General features: G+C 40.3%; 1 long non-coding RNA gene across 1 annotated transcript; it reads right to left on the reverse strand.

The window, feature by feature from the left end:
- Window positions 1–15229: 15229 nt before the first annotated feature.
- Window positions 15230–18825, reverse strand: LOC147359186 (uncharacterized). The gene is made up of 2 exons (XR_015140185.1): window positions 17292–18825; window positions 15230–15445 (listed from the first exon to the last, which is right to left on the reverse strand). It is a non-coding gene; the product is annotated as an uncharacterized LOC147359186 (long non-coding RNA).
- Between the last annotated feature and the right edge of the window lie 233 nt (window positions 18826–19058).

Raw genomic sequence — 19058 nt, forward strand, 5'->3', positions numbered from 1 at the left:
GGTCAAGCAGCAACAGTTAGAATTGGACATGGAACAACAGAATGGTTTCAAACTGGAAAAGAAGTACATCAAGGCTTTATATTGTCACTCTGCTTATTTAATTTTTATGCAGAGTTCATCATGTGAAATGCCAGGCTGGATGAAGCACAAGCTGGAATCAAGATTGCCGGGAGAAATATCAATAACCTCAGATATGCAGATGACACCACTCTTATGGCACAAAGCAAAGAGGAACTAGAAAGCCTCTTGATGAAGGTGGAAGAGGAGAGTGAAAAAGCTGGCTTAAAACTCAACATTCAAAAAACGAAGATCATCGCATCCAGTCCCATCACTTCATGGCAAATAGACAGGAAAACAGTGGAAACAGTGACAGGCTTTATTTTCTTGGGCTCCAAAATCACTGCAGATGGTGACTGCAATGAAATTAAAAGAAGCTTGCTCCTTGGAAGAAAAGCTATGACCGACCTAGACAGCATATTAAAAAGCAGAGATATTACTTTGCCAACAAAGGTTCATCTAGTCAAAGCTACGATTTTTCCAGTAGTCATGTATGGATGTGAGAGTTGGACCATAAAGAAGGCTGAGCACTGAAGAATTGATGATATTGAACTATACTGTTGGAAAAGACTCTTGAGAGTCCCTTGGACTGCAAGGATAGCAAACCAGTCAATCCTAAAGGAAATCAGTCCTGAATATTTATTGGAAGGACTGATGCTGAAGCTGAAACTCCAATACTTTGGCCACGTGATGCAAAGAGCTGACTCATTAGGAAACATCCTGATGCTGGGAAAGATTGAAGGCAGGAGGAGAAGGGGACGACAGAGGATGAGATGGTTGGATGGCATTACCAACTCGATGGACATGAGTTTGAGCAAGCTCTGGAAAACGGTGAAGGACAGGGAGGCCTGGTGTGCTACAGTCCATGGTAGCAAAGAGTCGGACACGACTGAGCAACAACTTAGCTTTTGAAATAAACAGGTTCCTACATTTTAGAAAAAGAATCTATGTAAATTGAAAATGTAGGTAGTATTACTCTCACCTTTGAGCATTGAAGGTAAATGCTGTAAATTCATCTGAGATCAAATGCCTAATCAGATTATTTCCAGAGAATATCCCAATTCTTTGTGTGTGTGTACTCAGTCTTGGGGTGGTGGCTGACTCTTGTGACCCCATGGACTCTAGCCTGCGAAGCTCCTCTGTCCATGGGATTTCCCCAGGGAAGTGTACTGGAGTGGCTTGCTATTTCCTTTCCAGCGTATCTTTCAACCCAGGGATCAAACCTGCATCTCTTGCGTCTCCCTAGTTCTAGAGAAATTCTATAGACAATAGGGTATGGTTTGGTTTATTCCATAGTGTCATTGAGTGGGGGAGATTGAAAGGGAGCCATGATAATATGAGTAGGAGAAGGAAATGGCAACCCACTTCAGTATTCTTGTCTGGAAAATCCCATTGACAGAGGAACCTGGCAGGTTGCAATCCATGGGTCGCAAAGAGTCAGACACAACTTAGCGACTAAACCACGTGAAATTGTACAGTACAGATAGATTTTTGGAGCCAGGCATACATGGATTTGAATTCCAGATAAGTGACCTGGGAAATTTTCTAAAGCACTCAGCTTGTCAGTTTTGTCAGTTTGTAAAGTGGGAATCACAGTACCTACTCCACTGTTAAAGACTAAGTAAAATACCATATGCTTAAATCTCCTGTTGTGCTTGATGAATAGAATTTTATTTTTTTAAGGTTTTAAAGTCCTATGAATGTGACTTATGAATAAACCTGCTATGTTTTTGCATATATGACTCCCTCATTAAAACCTAGAATGAAACTTCCTGTTAACATGTTGTGCATGTAAGAGTCTCTCTGCTCCACTACAAAAGGTATATTTTTAAGTAATTACCTGAGTTTAGACTTACTAGAACCAAACAACTGGCAATGATGGGCAACTGAGGTTTACCAAAGACTAATTTGAAGAAAAAAATGCATAAGGCTAGCTCAGGTTGAAAACACAACCATTTAAAATGCAGATTCTAAGACCATTGGAAAGAAAGCGGAGGTATTTCTAATGCATCATGTTGAAATGGTGTATGCTATATCGATTTCACTACTGAGTGGATGTTTTGCTTTTTGATAAGTTCTGTGTTTTGAAAGGTTTTGTAATGTAAATTATAGATGATACCAAAGTATTTGCTAAGCTCCAAATAGCATTTCTTTTGTTCCATTTTTATTTTTGCTGGAAATGCATGTTTTGATGATGCTAAAGCTATAAATCTTTCTTGATAGTGCTCTCGTTAGTTTTACTAGGTAGTAGCCAGGGCTGGCTTCCTTTTACAGTTTTTGAATGTTAAGCAGCATTGAGAAATGTTAAGGCATTAGATAACTGACTAGTTTTGTTGAAGCTCCTTTGGGACACTGAGAATTAACCAGGCTTCTCACTTTCCTTTTCACACTCCAAAGAGAATATGCTAATTCACTATTAACAGCAAAGGCTTAGTACTCCATTTCTTTTAATTCATGATTCACTTGGGAACTTGTGCACAAGCCCCTGTGTAAACTGATTTTATCCCATCAGGAACTCACACCCGGAGGCATTGCCCTGACATGGTGAGAGTGAGTGAAGAGAAGCTTCCAAACCTCCCAACTTCAGAGCCCTTCATCAAACCTAACACAGAATAAGAATAGTAATGGTAATGATAACTGATAATGACACCTGTCTCAACGCGTTTCGTTTGTGGAATCAATGAAAACTATCCCCCATAATGCTTTGCTGTGATGCTTCTGCTCACAAAACATACACATTAATTTGACTCAAAGGAGATGGAGAGTAATGTGTATAGGAAAACGTGAGTCCAGGACTATTCGTTTTTCTAGTAAGGTTCCTGGATACATCTTTCAGGAATAAGTCCTGTGAGATTCTATGACTCAGGAACATGGCGCTCTCCCGGGATGGCAAGGTAGCCTCAAGACGCTTCTGGGACCTACACCCCCTTTTCTCTGGATCCTTGATGTCACTGTTTTTTATTCTCCCCATTCTTTTCTGACCCACTCATGCTCATCTGTTTTTCTCTTTCTTATTTGGCCTTGTGGTTCTTATATTTCTGTTATTATAAAGACCTCAGAGATTTAAAATTTCATGAAAAAAGTCCCACATGGATACATTAAAAAAACATCACCAGGCTCTGAGTTTCTCCCATGTTATCCAAAGCCACACAAATTTGTCATTTTTCTCAGGCAGATGGGAAGCATATGCTCTGTAGGTGGCCACCACTGTTGATCAATTTTGGCCTAGGTATTTCGTGCACGTTTTCTCTTTTAGTCCTAACCACAAGTCCATGGGAAAACTCTAAGGCATTATTTCCATTTATGGATGAGAATACAGAGGCCTATTGCTGTAAAAGTCTTTTTCACTTAAGGACGGTATTTTGATTTTTAACAAAGATGGAAGGAAATAGAAGCAGATAGACAGAATGCCATGTCCAGACAAAACACATTAGGACTGGACACATCATTATAGCTAACTTTCCAACTGTGATAGAAGATGCTTCATTATGCACTAATTTTGCAATCCTGTAAATGCTTCTGAGACACTCCAGGGGCTTTTGTAGTGGTTTTTATGTAATTCGGTCTTCTAATGTTCACTTCCCTTTCTTCCTATATCACCATTTACTTTCTAAAGTATTAAGGTCTCATTTCAGATGTTATTCCTCAGATCTGCCTTCTAAGATGACTCTAGACCTACCCCCAACCATTCTCTATTCCAGTGTCCTCTCTCATTTCCATCATAACTTTGATTGGTATTCAAAATCATATTTTTTAGTCATTTATGTCTCTAACTGAAACAGGAGCTGCTTAGGAGAATATTTGTCTTACTCACCTTTGTCCCTGGAACAGTGCCTGGATGAATTATTGCATATTCTTTAAGATGCAGACTTTTAGGTAAACAGCATGTCATGGTTGCATGCATGCTCAGTCGCTTCAGTCATGTCTGACTCTTTGCAAACCCACCAGGCTTCTCTGTCCATGGGGTTTTCTTGGGAAGAATGGGAGTGGGTTGCATACCTTCCTCCAATGGATCTTCCCTACCAAAGGACTGAATCTGCATCTCCTGTGTCTCCTGCATTGCAGGTGAACTCTTTACCACTGAGCTACCTGGGAAGTCCAAATAGCATGACTCTGATCCTTAAATACTGAGGGATTAACAAGGGTAAGGCCCCAGCAGCCCCAGTCACAGATTGTGGAAGATTCGTAGCAGCATTCTCTTTTGCCAGCTGCTGTGTTGTTCTTACAGCTAAGCCTGCTAAGGTGGGTGTAATTAGCGTTAAGTGTCTGTCTAAACAAGTGCCCAAGTCCCAACATGAAATGATCTTTATCTAAGTCTCTCCAGGCATTGCTGGTTTGTATGACGCCAAAGGAGCCTCGGTCGTTACTCATAACTCCTGGGACATTAAATCAACCTGAACTAATCCTGGGGATTTCTGTCTCAGTGTAGGATATTTGTAGTTTGCTTTAAAAAAGGATCTAATGCCTAGATCCCCATAGATGACTACATATATTGGTCCAGGCACCAGGCACTAGAATAATTGTTTAATACCATTTAATTTCATCTTTAGACACATCTAGAAATAGATACTATTATTATCCTCATTTTTAAGATGAAGATACTATTATTATCCTCACTTTTAGCTTGGAGAGAATAAATGACTTGCTCTGGCTTTACAACTATTAGAAACCAGATGCAAACCCAGGTTGACTCTTCCCACTGTTGATACTAATTATCAAAAATCTGAGGTTCCATTTTGATGTGACCTCTAACCTCTAGCAAAGCTGTGTGTTTATGTGCTAGGAATGAATGCTCAGTCTGAGGATGGGCCTAAACGTTAGTGATTTAGAAGTTAAGAAAGAAGTCAAATTTTAAATCACCATATTTAAGTCCTAAAAAAAGGAAAGTCGTATGCAAATCAATTTTTGAAAAGAGTTCATCTTTACTAATGTGAGTTATGTACGTACTTTGGAGACAGATGGAGTTGGGTTCAAAGCTTATCGGCCATTTAGTAGCTTTGTAATCTTCAGTAGTTTTTTCTTTTATCCTTTTAAGATTTAGTGTGTATTCCAATACCTACCTCACAATTTTTTTGCCAAGAGAGGAACTAATTCAGAGCCTGACACATAGGATGAGGTGCAAATCATGATTTTTTTTTTTATAAAGCTGCTTTTATTGAGGTAAAACAGGTATGCACCATTATACTTGTTTAATATATATAACACAGTAATTCAGTATTTGTATACACTACAAAATGATCATCACAATAAGTCTAGTAACCATTGATCATGGTACAATTGATATCCTTCACCCATTTCTGCCAGTTCCCCTCTGATGACTACCAATTTGTTTTCTGTAGCTACAAGTTTTATTTTGTTTGTTCATTGTTTCATTGATTACCCTCCACATATGAGTGAAATCATATTATGTTTATCTTTGAGTTCCTTTTCTATAAGTATTATATTATAATTGGGATTTTTTTTTTATTGTGACATTTTGTTTCTCCCTAAATTTGATGTTCTCCCAATATTTCCCTTATAGCTCAGTCAGTAAAGACTGCCTGCAGTACAGGAGACCCGGGTTCAATCCCTGGGTTGGGAAGATCCCCTGGAGAAGGAAATGGCAACCCACTCCAGTATCCTTGCCTGGAAAATCTCAAGGACAGAGGAGCCTGGTGGGCTGCAGTCTGTGGGGTCGCAAAGAGTCAGGCATGACTGAACAACTAACACTTACTTACAGTATTTATGTTAAAATTTTATTCCTATTCATTTCTTGCCTCAGATACAATTTAAGATCTTCGTTAATTTCCTAAAGTTTATGTATCACTTCTCTGGAAAATCTGTTAGTCATCATAGTGGCTGATAAGATCCACTTTTTCTCTTCATTGAATCTTTCCACACCTCATCCCCAAGCAAAGATTTTGTTCAATGGCTTACATTTCACTCTGCTAACCTTGAGAGAATGTTCTTATTACCTTAGGAAGTTTGGATTGTTTTTGAATCATTTTTATAGTCATAGTGTAGGAACATTTGCAGTAAGAAATAAAAATACGAACATGCAGTGGCTTAACCACGACCTGTATCAGTAACGGAAACAGGGCCATTCACTTGTTTGGAACATATGAATCTCAGAGTGAATTCAGATTTTTAAAAAAGGCTGACGCTATGAGACCAAGCAAAGCAAGAAGCTACCTTCACTATGAGAGAGACACAGTAAAGGCAATAAAATATGAATTTTGTGTAAAATCTCTCTTGGAGTAAGATCATATTCTTTACACCTGACAGGCTACATCTAATGGAATTATCCTCAATTTTTGTTCTTTTATAAGGAAAAACAAACTATATAGCTTTCATATTTGTCACAGATATTTCAGGATGCAGGTACAAAATTATAATAAACTTGCTTTTCTTTTTCAAGCTTCTGTCCCTTGGACTGCAAGGAGATCCGACCAGTCCATCCTAAAGGAAATCAGTCTTGAATATTCATTGGAAGGACTGATACTGAAGTTGAACTCCAATACTTTGGCCACCTGATGAGAAGAACTGACTCATTTGAAAAGACCCTGATGCTGGGAAAGATTGAACGTGGGAGAAGAAGGGGATGACAGAGGATGAGATGGTTGGATGGCATCACTGACTCAATGGACATGAGTTTGAGTAGGCTCCGAGAGTTGGCAATGGACAGGGAGGCCTGGCGTGCTACAGTCCATGGGGTTGCAAAGAGTTGGACATGACTGAGTGACTGAACTGAACGGATCTTTCCCTTGTTCAGGAAACCTTGGGTTCCAGGACATTTGCATACTGCCCAGATTAATTCCAACCTCTCAGGAGTGTGAGAGGCTGCCATGGGTGCTGGAAACCAAGTACTATAATTCTAACCCCACATCACCTGAAGACACTCAATCAGAAGTCTGCATTCTTATCTTGACTGCTATTATAAGAGGCAAGCCCCTGCATCTGTGCAGGAACAGAACTACTAAAAAAATACTTTGACTCTTTTATTGGAGATGGGTAAGCACTACCATCCCCTTTACAGTTGAGGAAACTGAAACCCAGAGGTGTTGAGTAAATTACCCAGAAAGGCTGAGTAAATAGGTCACACCTCTCATTAGCTACAAACTAAATGTACCCAAACTCAGGGTGACCAACTGCCCCAGTTTTCTCAGGCCTTTTCTGGGCTCCAAAATCACTGCAGATGGTGACTGCAGCCATGAAATTAAAAGACGCTTAGTCCTTGGTAGGAAAGTTATGACTAACCTAGATAGCATATTCAAAAGCAGAGACATTACTTTGCCAACAAAGGTTCGTCTAGTCAAGGCTATGGTTTTTCCTGTGGTCATGTATGGATGTGAGAGTTGGACTGTGAAGAAGGCTGAGTGCCATAGAATTGATGCTTTTGAACTGTGGTGTTGGAGAAGACTCTTGAGGGTCCCTTGGACTGCAAGGAGATCCAACCAGTCCATTCTGAAGGAGATCAGCCATGGGTGTTCTTTGGAAGGAATGATGCTAAAGCTGAAACTCCAATACTTTGGCCACCTGATGTGAAGAGTTGACTCATTGGAAAAGACTCTGATGCTGGGAGGGATTGGGGGCAGGAGGAGAAGGGGATGACAGAGGATGAGATGGCTGGATGGCATCACTGACTCGATGGACGTGAGTCTGAGTGAACTCCAGGAGTTGGTGATGGACAGGGAGGCCTGGCGTGCTGCGATTCATGGGGTTGCAAAGAGTTGGACACGACTGAGCGACTGATGTGATCTGAAGGAGCTTCTGGAATGCAGGACTTTAAGTGCTAAAGTCAAGACAGTCCAAGCAAACCTGGTCATTCTAGATGCCTGACTGTAGAAATCCTATACTCTTTATCTTTCTGCTTTCAATTCTTAAATATTTAGCTCTCCCTAAAATATTTAACTCTCAATATACTCCTGTATCCTCAGCCATCACTACCCTACCTTCGCCTACTCATTGAAAGAGTAAACAGTGCTCACCACTGCATTCACTGTGAAGCTCTCACTACAAATTGCATCCCATTGACCCTCCTTCCTGGGCCACAGGAAATCGAAAGGCAGACAACTTTTGTCTCTGTGGTTTTTCTGGGCATCTAACCCTATTGGATTTCCAGGCAGAAAATTGTTATTCTTCCCGCTTGGTGACAACTGTGTTGAGAAACTCAACAATTGCCCCGACTTCAAAGATGACAATGTCTGTGAAGAGAAAGGAATCTAAAGATCTCTGGGAATGTAAATTCCTCCATCCAGACACCCTGTCTCATGTTTTAAGGATGATTTCCTTTAACCTCAAATCATGCCAGGGTTGCCTCAGCTGCTTTTGGCAAATGAGAATCCTGCTAGTGAAAGCTCCTGGCACCTACTCTCACTGAAGAAGCTCGTCTTAGCAAGGACTCCTCCCTTAAGGCTCCTCTCTTTAATAGATCCTATTACCTGTAACAGCTTTGCTCAGTCACTCAGTCGTGTTCAACTCTTTGTGAACCTGTGGACTGTAGCCCTCCAGGCTCTTCCACCCATGGGATTCTCCGGGCAAGCATACTGGAGTGGGTTGCCATTTCCTCCTCCAGGGGATCTTCCTGACCCAGGGATCAAACCCATGTCTTTTGTGTCTCCTGCTTTGGCAGGCAGGTTCTTTACCACTAGTGCCACCTGGGAAGCCGCATAACAGCTTTGGGAGATGGCATTTGGTTCTGGTGCCTGGCTTCTTTGTCTGACTGTAACAATCCCCCTAACAGCAACTTTTCTTAGATTTTGCTGGATTCTTTTTCTTTTTTAGAAAACATTGTGCTTCCTCTATAGCCAATAAGTGCGTTTGATGCTGAGTAAGTACTAGAGTTCATATTAGATCCTTTAGTGAAAACCATGGCGCTCTACCATGCTCTAAGGCAGTGGTTTTCATTGTGAGTCTTTACTCATTAGTGGGTAATAACTCAATGTGGTAGATCAAAACTAGTCATTTGGAGAAAGAAATTTAAAAATACTAGACTGTAATAGAAAAATAAGAATATGTTGTATATAGTTAGGATTGTGAAAGAAAGTGAAAGTATTAGTCACTCAATCATGTCTGACTCTTTATAGCCCCATAGACTGTAGCAAACAAGGCTCCCCTGTCCATGGAATTCTCCAGGCAAGAATACTGAAGTGAGTAGCTGTTCCCTTCTCCAGGGGATCTTCCCAACCCAGGGATCAAACCTGGGTCTCCTGCACTGCATGCATTCTTTACCATCTGAGCCACCAGGGAAGCAGTATTATTTTTAAAGATTTTTATTTCATTACTTTGCATATATATATTTGTGTATGCCACTCATATGATAGTAAATTTGTGATAAAGCTATATTTCTTACTGACTTATTTAACAATTATTTATAAAACTTCTAGAAAGATTTCTGTAGAAAGATGTCCATCACATTGTTTCTTAAAATAGTAAGACATTGCAAATGGTCCAAATGTTCAACAAGAAGAGATTATAAGCTCCATGCCTGCTGTATCTACAACATCTTCTGCTCTATCCCTCCAGAGTTTAGCACTGGTGCCCTGTACATAGTATGTGTTCAGTAAATATTTTTGATTGTTATTGTTGCTAAGACATTAAATCCATTATGAAGCATTCACATGATAGAGTTTAATGTGATTATTAAAGCCATATTTCCAATAATTTTGTAAATGTGTGGGAAATGTTCATAATAAAATTTTGAGACCATATGTTATATAAGCAAATATACAGTTGTATGTAGAGCAGTTTAGTCACTAAGTTGTGTCTAACTGCCATGGACTCTAGCCTGCCCGGCTCCTCTGTCCATGGGATTCTTCAGGCAAGAATACTAGAGTGGATAGCCATTCCCTTTCTCCAGGGGATCTTCCTGACTCAGGGATGGAATCTGTGTCTCCTGTATCACAAGCAGATTCTTTACTGCTTAGCCGCCAAGGTGTATGTATGCATATATATAAATGATAAGGAAAAACACCAAAATATTAACTAGGACTATTTCTGGCTTAGTAACATAAATCAGTAGTAGTTACAAATTCTTCATTCTTCTTCTTTTTCATATATAGAATGAATAGCTTCAGAGTAGTTCAGCTTTGGAGAAGGCAATGGCACCCCACTCCAGTACTCCTGCCTGGCAAATCCCAAGGACGGGAGGAGCCTGGTAGCCTGCAGTCCATGGGGTCGTGAAGAGTTGGACACGACTGAGCGACTTCACTTTCACTTTTCACTTTCATGCATTGGAGAAGGAAATGGCAACCCACTCCAGTGTTCTTGCCTGGAGAATCCCAGGGACGGTGGAGCCTGGTGGGCTGCCGTCTATGGGATCGCACAGAGTCGGACACGACTGAAGCGACCTAGCAGCAACAGCAGCAGTTCAGCTTCAGGCACACCTTGATCATATAGACCAAAAGATGATAGCAGGAAGCCATCCCTCTGCCTCTGTGTGTTTTTCTTCTGTGTTAACATCATCTCAAGGCTAGCTCTCCCCAGAAGGTGGAGAAGATAAGACTGAATAACACCTTGAGGCTCACGGTCTTCTAGCTTAGCAACCGGAAGTGGATCATCTCTCCTGATAACAGAAGTCTTTAGACTGATTTTTCTTGGCACCAATTAATTGTAGGTGTCCTCACCCAGACTGATCTGATCTGATCTGATCACTCAGAAAAGTGAGGTATTATCTCACCTAACCGGAAACTGTGGTGTTGGAGAAGACTCTTGAGAGTCCCTTGGACTGCAAGGAGATCCAACCAGTCCATTCTGAAGGAGATCAGCCCTGGGTGTTCTTTGGAAGGAATGATGCTAAAGCTGAAATTCCAGTACTTTGGCCACCTCATGTGAAGAGTTGACTCATTGGAAAAGACTCTGATGCTGGGAGGGATTGGGGGCAGGAGGAGAAGGGAACAACAGAGGATGAGATGGCTGGATGGCCTCACCGACTCGATGGACGTGAGTTTGGGTGAACTCCGGGAGATGGTGATGGACAGGGAGGCCTGGCGTGCTGCAATTCATGGGGTTGCAAAGAGTTGGACATGACTGAGCGACTGAATTGAACTGAACTGAACTGAACCCTAAGTGAGGTTGGATGCTGACCAGGCAAAGACAAAAACAAACAACCGCCCCTCCCCAAAAGAACCAAGAACCAAAAAAGAATGCTCACTACATTAGTAACTAAGCTTGTTTCTATGAAATAAATGTAAAATTTCGAATAGTGACACTCACAAAGGCACTTTTTTCTTCCATCTGTGATTTTATTCTCTGACAATCTTCAACTGTTAATGCCATGCCTTCTTTCTATCCCATACTGTACCTCCATCCTTAACTGTAGAGCCAACATCCCACCACCTGTTTGACATCTTTATCAGAATATCGCTCCTTCATCTCAGTCAAAAATAAATCTTTTTTAAAAAAACACACGAATAAACAGATACTCAGAACATTTAAGTGTGTGTTGTATGCGTTTGTGAAAGAGAGAGATGATTTGTGTGAATATTTGGTATTTTTAAAAGTACCTTATTGACATATAGGTGCTCAAATGAAGCAATATCTCCATATCAACTGATTCATTGGTAAAACAAAAAACTAATAAGCTAACATGTGAGTTCATGAATGTGACCCTTTTCTCCCAAATCATTAAAGGCATCATTATAGTTTGATGCTAACAAGCAAATGGAAACAATATGCTTTCCTGCTGGGTGTTCACAAGAAAATCTGTTAACCTATTTCTGGACATCTATTCAAATGAACAGGCTGCTGATTCCATGGAGAGAAAGGTTACTTGGTGTCACCTTGGCTCAAGCCCTGGCATGTGAACCTGCTACAGACCACAGGGTGTCAGGTCCCAGGGATGAGTCAGCTGAGATGGAAATGCCAGTTAGAACAGATGTACAGTCCTGTTTTTATTCATCAACTTAAGGAGCTGTTGTAATTGTCATGGTGTGTATATTTTGGTTGGTGAGTTTTAGGTTTTAAACATGAAAATGTCTTGTTTCCTGTGAATCTTCAAGAGTGTGGTTCTGATCAGGGAAATATCAAGCTGTAGAGACCTTAAGAACAAGTGATGAAATGGAAACTTTTGTCAGGAGAGTCCTCTATAAAAATCTCCATTTTGTATGAAATTATTTTTTAGTACTCTTGCTTATTTAAGTTCTTAAAATGCAGACTGAAAACAGAAAGGCATTTAATATTTATTCTGTATTTTGTTAAACTCTTATCTAAAATGAAATAGAGGATGAGGAAAGACAGGTTACCAAGATGTGGGTTATTTTCCTTCCTTCAAAAGCAGCATTGCCCGAGGCCAAACTCATCCTATCCCTCTAAGACCAGCTCTTGGTTTCTTCTTTCTATTCAAAGTTTGATGGTTTTTCAAATGTCATTTGCCTCTGTCTCAGCATAGCAGTCTAATATTGATCGTGCTTTTGTTTATGAGTATGTGATGTGAGAATTAATCATGTTTGTGCCTAAAATGGAAAGACATTCACTTCTTAGCATTTGATTTCTTCCACTCATAATTTTCACTTGTCACTGGCAAGCTAGCTGGTAATGGTATAACTGAGAGGCCCTTCGAGCTTCTGAAGATGGTGGGCGACACAGGGAATGAGGAAAAGGAGTTGCCTGTACTCCTGGCTTGAGTTTAGAAAGGAAAAGAACAATTTGAGTCCATAGGAAGAACTTTAGCGAGTGAAAGTAGCATAGCTTAAAAAATATGTTTCTACCACTTTTGTTTCAAAAGGTGTCTCCAAGAATCAGGTGAAGAACAATTTCTATCCATCTGTATAAATAGATAGTGCTAATAGTATTGTAGTAAAAGGGTAGTTTCCCTTCTGTAATGGTTTTTACTATTGGTCTATTACATTCTCAAAGCACTTTCTTTGCAATAGTTTTGTTTATCCCTTAGCTCTTTGGGCCATCCAGGTTCCTGCTCTGGCTATAAAGCATGGTACTTAAATGTGCGCCAAGCCCTCACTATATTTTCTCTCCACATTCTCCATGTGTTGTCAAATCTCAGCCCCTCTCTTATTTATAAGCCTTTTGGCTTAGTATTAGTGTTTCAACTGACGCTGCAGAATCTTGCTGATGCTGGAAGTCGCTGTTGTTAGACCAGGAAAAGACATAGTTTGAGTTTTTGACTGCTCAGATAGACTTCATATTAAAGCAATGTGATTATAACCTAAAGTGTTTGCTGAAAATGTGGGTTACCAGGGAAATAGTTTTAAGTTCATGGAAGACCTGTTAGCATCACTTACTTATGAAGAGTTTGCCAGCGTTGGCCCCAAACAAAACTATGGGATATTAAGGAGGTGGTGGCAGAATAAGTGAGTGCCTCCAAGCTTGGTGATTGGCACGATATTTTTCCAGGCCTGAAATGTGTCCTCATGCCTGTTCATAGGCTATCACAAGGTCATTCATCAGAATGGCTGGTGGCCCATTTCACTACAATGGTAGCTTGGCATGTTTCTTATCATCATGGCTTTGTTCAGTCTCTCATTATGTCACAGCTGCAGAAACACGAGTTTTCTGAAAGATCTCCTTGGCTTCTCTCTGACCCTAATCAAAGCTATGTCTTGCATGGCTGACCAAGTTATCTTTTAAAAAATCCCCATCAATTTATTAATCCAACCACTCAGGATTCACTTGACTATATGGAGCACCTATGATGGGAAGGCTCTTGTGACAAGTCAACTGAGGGAGACAGACTTGTACTCAGAAAATTATGAAGCCGTGCACTACATATTTTATCTCATTAAAACTTTTTTGTGTTTCTTCATTGTTCCTAAGAACAAGAGTTTTCCTTCTCCTAAGACAGAAGATCCTTCACAATATAAATCCACTCTACCACACAGCCTCCTCTCCAGCCCTTCCCCTGCTCTGCACTGTGTCAACCATATAAAATGTACCGATGTTTCCGGGACCTGCAACAGAAACAACTGGCAAATTCCTGCGTGTTATTCAAGACTTAGCTCAAGTGTCATTGTCTCCTTTTTGACTTTGAGTTTATAATTCCAAAGCAGAGTCCGTCATTCACTCCTTTGGGCTCTTGTGGAAATTTTCACATATCCCTGTTTTCTCATGGGTCATATAATACTTTATTTCATTATACTTTCCATTAAATTCTGAGATTCTTGAAGGCAGGGAAGGGAGTGAATATTATGCCTTTTGTTTTCCTGATCTTTAGTTCAATGGCTGGCACACACAGAATGCACAATAATGCATTTTTCTAAAGTGAGTGAATGAATAAATGAATTAATGAATTAGGAAGCCAGCTTTTGGAATTACCCTTGCATTTGTTTTACATTCAGCACTGTTGAAATATTCTGTACTGTTAAGCAATTATCTTCCGGTAGAACACCTGGTAGAAATCTATAACTATGTTGGCCAACAACTCAAAGTGATTAGTGCGACCAATTTACTGCAATTAGAAGGAGGACCACACTCCACAGAATTTAAAAGGTGCATTGATTACACACCTGTACAGCATAAAAGAGACTATGACTACTGCAATAATCATGAAAGCATGTCACTCTTTCACTAATTAAATAGGCCACCGGCACAGGCATTTCATAAAAATAAAGCCAGATAAAAGCAAGAGGTGAAAAGCAAGCAACAAGAAATATCACAAACAAAGAATTTTTAAAATATTATATTATTTCTACACATACCCCAGTCATACCAGTATAATCATTTTCAAGTCTTGTAGGGAATTTTGGAGGTCACCTGAGGCAGCTGGATTAGAGAACATCAAATTCCGTGGAAAGCAACATGTGTACAGCTTCATTTTGGGGTAGACTCTTCATCAGTGTAACGCAATGGTTAAGAGCCTGGCTTCTGGAGGCAGGCTGCGGGTGTAAGTCCCAGCTTCATCCACTAATGTGGGAGTGTGTGTGCCTGTGTGCTCAGTTGTGTCCAACTCTGTGACCCCATGGACTGCAGCCCACAAGCCCCCCTGTCCATGGAATTTTCCAGGCAAGAATACTGGAGTGGGTTGTCATTTCCTTCTCCAAGAGCTCTTCCTGACCCAGGGATCAAAACTAACATCTCCTGCATCGATGGGCAGATTCTTTACCACTGCCACCTGGGAAGCCCTGCATCTCCTTCTAGCTATAAAATATTAAGAAAGTTACACAAACTCTATTTTTCAGTTACCTTGTCTATAAAATAAGGATAATAAGACTTAAAGGATTGTTGAGAAGATAGAAAATGGTAAGCTGTCAAAACATACTAGATTTATTACTATTCACAGATTTCAGTTTTTATCATATTCCATATTTACCATATTTTAGCATGTGTTCTCACTGGGCCTTGGCTCTTCCATAAGTTTTCCATGTTGCATGTCTTTCATATGTTCCTGTGAAGTTGCTGCATCCAAGTTATTGGCATTTTGTTCTGTCCAGGAAATAGTCATGATCACTGGTGAATGCTAGAGAAACACCAAATCCATGAGTAAGCAAAGTCACAAGATGATTGCGTTCTTTTATTGTTTGCTGTATATGGATCAGAAATCTTTAATGTTGCCTACAAAGGCTATGAATCAGCTGTTTTTGCTGAGTTTAGGGCTAAATTTCAACATTCAGAAAACGAAGATCATGGGATCTGGTCCCATCACTTCATGGGAAATAGATGGGGAAACAGTGGAAACAGTGTCAGACTTTATTTTTTGGGGGCTCCAAAATCATTGCAGATGGTGATTGCAGCCATGAAATTAAAAGACACTTACTCCTTGGAAGAAAAGTTATGACCAACCTAGATAGCATATTGAAAAGCAGAGACATTACTTTGCCAACAAAGGTCCGTCTAGTCAAGGCTATGGTTTTTCCTGTGGTCATGTATGGATGTGAGAGTTGGACTGTGAAGAAAGCTGAGCGCCGAAGAATTGATGCTTTTGAACTGTGGTGTTGGAAAAGACTCTTGAGAGTCCCTTGGACTGCAAGGAACCCAACCAGTCCATTCTGAAGGAGATCAGCCATGGAATTTCTTTGGAAGGAATGATGCTAAAGCTGAAACTCCAGTACTTTGGCCACCTCATGTGAAGAGTTGACTCACTGGAAAAGACTCTGATGCTGGGAGGGATTGGGGGCAGGAAGAGAAGGGGATGACAGAGGATGAGATGGCTGGATGGCATCACTGACTCGATGGACGTGAGTCTGAGTGAACTCCAGGAGTTGGTGATGGACAGGGAGGCCTGGCGTGCTGCGATTCATGGGGTCACAAAGAATCAGACATGACTGAGTGACTGAACTGAACTGAGGGCTAAATTAAGCACACTTCATTTGTTAGCCAAACTAACAAAAAGTAAGTACTGAGAAAAATTATTATAAGTTTCTATGAGAGATGATTGTATTCCTGGGTCTCAAAATTAGGATGAGATATAATCATTATTGTATTGGTTAGAGCTATATCCTGTTTTGGGGGCCTCCATGGTTGCTCAGTACTAAAGAATCTACCTGCAATGCAGGAAACACAGGAGACTTGGGTTTGATCCCTGGGTCGGGAATATCCCCTGGAGAAGGAAATGGCAAGTCACTTCAGTATTCTTGTCTGGGAAATCCCACGGCCAGTGAGTCTGGCAGGCTGCCATCCATAGGGTCGCAAAGAGTTGGACATGACTAAAGCAACTTAGCACGTAACCTGCTTTGATTTGATAACCAGAGCCAAACACATAACAATCTTCCCTCAAGTATGTGAAAGGCCTGTTCTGTTAAATGATTCACTGCCATATTTCAAATAATTTCTTTTATGATCAAATTTGAAACGTAAATAACTATTCAGATGATGAGGAGTTGATAAAAATAAAATCCAGGCAAGCAAATGCCAACAAAGCCAGGCATTGTACAAAGTAAGAAGCATAAATTAAGATTTTGGATCTTAAAACTATTTTGATTGGAAACACTGAACTGTGAACTATATACAGCCATCATGTTATTAAGTTTTACTCCATTTTTTTGATGGGCTATTTTATATCTAATTTTAAATGGTTATTAGCACACGATTAGCAAAAAAAAAAAAAAAGAAAAAAGTTCATCAGTAGAACTGATTTTAATGTAATTAGCCACATTTCAAAATTATTTTCTATACTAACCTGTGACCAAAGATGCTAAAGCTTTCCTATTTAAGAATATTGTAGATAGAGGATATGTTTGGAGAAACAATAAGGAAAGACACATAGTGGCTTCTATTTGCAGGAAACGGGAATAAAAATGCACTTTGAGTATTATCATGGTGACCACATCTTTGACTTGGTCAAAGTGAGAAGTGGTCAGACTTACCATTCTGTTGGCTGTTCCCTAGGTCCCACATCCATCAGGGTGATGAAAGGTCTGTGATAGGTCTATTGAATATTCTATCTTTCCTCTTAATGTCATAGCTGTGTCATACTCATTTATTTCCAGGATGCAAAGAGGCAAAAATTCAATCTTATGTCATTTCTGGAGCTGGATGGCCTGGGATATTTAGACTTCTTGTTTGAATTGCCTTTGTTACTTTTTTCCTGAAATGTTTTCAATGTTGGGAGCCTCCTGTCTGGAGAGAAGGGAAAGCACTCCCTCTTTGGCAATGCACAGACATTGAGCTGAAAAAACAAAACAAAACTGGCTTTGGCCAAATGAAAAAAGAACGTTTCAACTCTCCAAAAGGGAATGACATAAGGAAAACAAAACTAGACTGTGCTGTTAACTGTCCAAATGTGCAATTAAGTGCGTCAGAGTTTGAAGTGGTCTGCAAAACGGTTCCTGAATAATCTAGTTAATACAATTCAGTGGCTCCACAATAATTGCAACTCTTCATATGGAGTAACTCTCCATGCCCTTCTCTGGAGAACACTCTGGAGGAAAAAAAAAAATTTGGCCCCTCTGACTCACCAGCTTGTTCTTAAAACAGCAACAGCAGCAACAAAATGCTGGGTTTAGCCTGTTGGGTTTCCTGATATAAGAGTCACTGAAGGGGGCTGGAATCTGTAGCCAGCTTGGGGTAGTCAGCTTCATCCCCCACATCCTGACAGCAAAGAGTGGTTGCATTTTAGTCTGCCTGCTCCTTATTTCTCTAGCAGTCTAACATTTCTTTATGAGCATCCGTCCTTTTGGAGCAGTAAGCGATAATTTCACTAAACCTATGCTGTGGGTGTCTAGTACAATGATTTGTATAGAGTTTAAGTCCCTCAATAAACATTGGCTGAAGTGAATTGAATAAGATTTAAAAACAGAAAGGCTGAACTAGAAAAATCTTCTGTAGAGAATGTGCTATAAGTCTCCTTTAATTGTAGACATTGTTACCAAGTCGAAGCATTATATGATTATATGTTGATTCATTTGAACAAATATTTGCAGAGCCTTCCTGGCCACACTTTACCAAGAACCTGGAAGGTAGAAGAGAGAGTAGTACAGATGATATCAAACAAATCCCTGGCTCTCCTGGAGTTTATAATTCAGCAGGACAGATGGACTACAGTGATTGCCTGTTTTTTTTTTTTTTTAAGTTGGATAATAAAGACCGTTGGAATGTCCTTGAAGCAAACTCTTACTTTTGTCACTCAAAGAATACCAGATAAATGAAGGGGGAAACAAAAGCCTAGTCTGAGATGGAGAAAAAAGGAAGAAGAAACGAAAAAACAAAACCAGGGCACGTGGCATTTTCTGAGGATAGATGAAGTACTCCTGGAGTCATGCCACCAAAAGCCAGGGCTTCTTGTTTCCCAGTGAAGACCTGACTCACAGGCTGGTTCCCTTCCTCTCCCAAGTTACCCTGACTCCCTACCCCTTCTCCCATGTCTTCATGACTCAGTCCCTGGGGCTTCGGCTTAAGTTCAACACCAGGGAGTTACCAAGCAACCGTGGTGCCCCTCCCCCAACCCTCCATGCCTCACTGATGCCCTCTACTGGTCTGGCTCACTCATGAACTATAATAATAGGGGATCCGTTTCAAAAGTTTTGAGCGTTGTGCAAAGCTCTTGAACAAGAAAACACATATGGTAGCTCAAATTTTTAGCTTTTTAAGGAAACTCCATACTGTTCTCCATAGTGGCTGTATCAATTTACATT

This window comes from Bos grunniens, chromosome 14 (genome assembly GCF_055505025.1).
Source record: "Bos grunniens cultivar Pamir isolate PY7600 chromosome 14, Bosgru_T2T1.0, whole genome shotgun sequence".
Classification (NCBI taxonomy): Eukaryota; Metazoa; Chordata; class Mammalia; order Artiodactyla; family Bovidae; genus Bos; species Bos grunniens.